The following is a 3119-nucleotide window of genomic DNA, read 5'->3' as shown; positions in this document are numbered from 1 at the left end:
CCTCTATCCAGCCGCGCGCTGTCTTCCCAGCTTCTGTAGTGTGGGCGCTCGTCGGACAGCCGGGAGCCCAGTGCGCATGCGCGAGAAGCGCTGCGCTTTGTGATTGGTCCGGCGGCTTCTGGGATCTGTCTTGTGTCCCAGGTACCGCCTTACCATTCACAAAGAGCACTGCTTCTTGCGCATGCGCACTTGGGACCCGGCTGTCACGCACACTACAGAAGCCGGGAAGACAGCGCGCCGCTGGATAGAGGGACAGGTAAGGTCCCACTGCAGAGCTGAGCGGCCGGCCCGGTATTCTGACACGGCGGCGGTGGAAATACCGGACCGGCCGCTCTATATTCGCTCCATAAGACGCACTGAGATTTCCCCCCTTTTTTGAGGGAAAAAAAGTGCGTCTTATGGAGCGAAAAATACGGTAATATACACCCATTGGGATTTTTTTTTTTTATCAAAGACATATAGTAAAATACATTTTGGCTTAAATTTATGATGAAATTTGAGTTTATTGGATATTTTTTATAACAGAAATGAGAATTTTTTTTCTCCAAATTTTCGGTCTTTTTTTGTTTATAGCACAAAAAAAGCCCCAGAGGTGATCAAATGTCACCAAAAGAAAGCTCTATTTGTGTGAAAAAAAGGACATAAATTGCTTTTGGATACAGCGCATGACTGCATAATTACCAGTTGAAATAGCGCAGTGCTGTAACACAAAAATTGACCTGGTCAGGAAGGGGGTAAATCCTCTGGAGGGCAAGTAGTTAATGAATGAAATCAAAACAAAACTAGTTTGGGATTATTTTTTGACACATCCAATGCAAGAAAAGAGATAAACACTTGCCTTTTTATTAGGCTAAAGTATCTGCAGAACCACTTACAGTATGCGGTTTATAAAAACCTCACAATATGAAGAGGAATATCAATTATTGTAAAGTGGCCAAGTGCATGCTTTGTTAGAACAAAGCAAGAATATTTTACACATATTCATAAATGTGCTATGATGAACTACCACATACAGTGCTCAGCATAAATGAGTACACCTCAACAGATTTGTCAGAAAACCTTTTTTTCCTTTCAGAGTCATAATTTTCTATGGGACACTATACTACCAAATATACCACAAATGCGGGTCATTGATTGCAAACAAGATGTGTTAATTTGCACACACAAAAAATGATTTTTCATAACAAATTCATTCAAGAGCATGTTGCAAAAATGAATACACCCCAGTGAAAGTCTTACGAGCAAAACTAAATTTTAGAGAACAAAATTCTAATTAACAAGAATTCAACTAATTATTCATTAAACAAGTGTCCAGTAGACAGTTGATTATAAAAGGGTAAAACCCCTTCCCATTTCATGCTGTCAGCAAAGGCACCACATGGAAGAGAAATGTCACAAGCCCTGAGAAAGAACATTTTCTTTTTACACAAGAAAGGTGAAGGCTACAAGAAGATCAGCAAAGCTTTACTTATCAGTCAGAATACTGTAGCAAAGGTGATACAAAAATTTCACAAAGATGGAACTGCAATTGACTCACATAGATGTCCATGAAATTAACATTTCAATAGGAGTGTCTTCTGATGAGAAGGGTTGAAGAAGATCGCCATGCAAGTTCACTGCAGTTAGCTAAAGAAGTAGAAAGCCAAACTGGGGTGATTGTTTCCCGTGACACAATACAACAAAAAAGCCAAACTAGAATTTGGCAGGGCCCATGCTGAAAAAGAAGAAGACTACTGGGACTCTGTACTCTGGAGTGATCAGACCAAGATAAATGTTTTTGGAACCGATGGCTTCAAAACTGTATGGGGTCGCAAAGGTGAGGAGTACAAAGAAAAATGCATGGTGCCTACAGTGAAACATGGTGGTGGCAGTGTCCTTCTGTGGGGCTGCATGAGTGCTGATGTTGGGCAGCCGCATTTCATTGATATCATGAATTTACAGATGTACTCTATATTGAAAGAGAAGATGCTACCACCACTCCGTGCCCTTGGTCGTTGGGTACTTTTCCAACATGACAATGATCCAAAACACACATCTAAGGCCATTGTTGCATTTCTGAAGAAGAACAGGGTGAAAGTGATTCAGTGGCCAAGTATGTCTCCTCATCTGAACCCAATCGAACACCTATGGGGAATTCTGAAGAGACAAGTTGAGCATCACTCTCCATCCAGCATTCAGGCTCTAAAAGAGGTTGTTCTTGAAGAATTGAAAAAGTGGTGGCGGCTGTAGAGCCATACAGCTGGCTGCGTTGACTATGTTGCGTTGACTATTTTCTTTGGCTGAAAAAAAAAAAATCAGAGTGGTCTGACCCCCACACATATAAACAAAGATGTCACCCCCAAAACAACATGCTTTCAAAATTGACCTATACTTAACAGAGGACAGAGGGCTTCAGGAGTTGCAGCAAGTGGCAGTGGTGCTTGCAGGCAGGCATCTGACCTTGTGTTTTGTGTAGTTCACAAAGGAGGAGCCAAGGACGGCAGCATGCAAGGGATTGGCGGCAGTGGTGGAACAGGCTGGTCAATAGCAGTGTGGATTGATTGCGAGTCCAAGAGAAACTAACTGCACAAAGAGAGAGAAGGAGAAAAAACAAACATGAGACCATAACAGATAATTTTTTGCCAACAAAATAAAAACCAGAACAAAATATGTACTTGCTTACCATACAATATAACTGTATATTGAATTAAAGACTTGCAGGGAAGACTTCAGGAGTTGCAGCAGGTGGCAGTGGTGCATGTAGGCAGCCAGCAAACAAACGGGTCTCTTGCAAGAACAAAGGTTTTTGATCTGTAAACAGAACAAGAGATGCCTTAGCATACATTGTGGACACTTGATCTGGCACTACAGATGTTTCAAGCAGGGGTGTCATTGGTTTTGTAGTAGCTCCCCTGAATGGCAGTGTATACAGTAAATATCCCTGCCCACTCTCCTCTGGTGCAACCAGATTCCAACCAGCAGAAAGGACTCCTGCAGCTGCCTCTCACTTGAGAGGCATAGCTGATCACATACCAGCTCTTGAGAGAAATGCCGATATTCTCCTGTTTTTTGGCAGAGACATCCCAAGGGTACACAAGGCTCACCAACAAGTCAACAGGCCACATGACGCACCATATGCC

General features: G+C 42.5%; 1 long non-coding RNA gene across 1 annotated transcript; it reads right to left on the bottom strand.

The window, feature by feature from the left end:
- Positions 1-827: 827 nt before the first annotated feature.
- LOC149462134 (uncharacterized) lies at positions 828-2793 on the bottom strand. Its single transcript, XR_016312714.1, has 2 exons — positions 2663-2793; positions 828-2562 (listed from the first exon to the last, which is right to left on the bottom strand). It is a non-coding gene; the product is annotated as an uncharacterized LOC149462134 (long non-coding RNA).
- Positions 2794-3119: the final 326 nt, after the last annotated feature.

The sequence above is a fragment of the Staurois parvus genome, unplaced genomic scaffold, assembly GCF_062004578.1.
Source record: "Staurois parvus isolate SC_StPar_1 unplaced genomic scaffold, SC_StPar_1.0 ptg000185l, whole genome shotgun sequence".
Classification (NCBI taxonomy): Eukaryota; Metazoa; Chordata; class Amphibia; order Anura; family Ranidae; genus Staurois; species Staurois parvus.
This window is presented reverse-complemented; position numbering and strand designations above follow the sequence as displayed.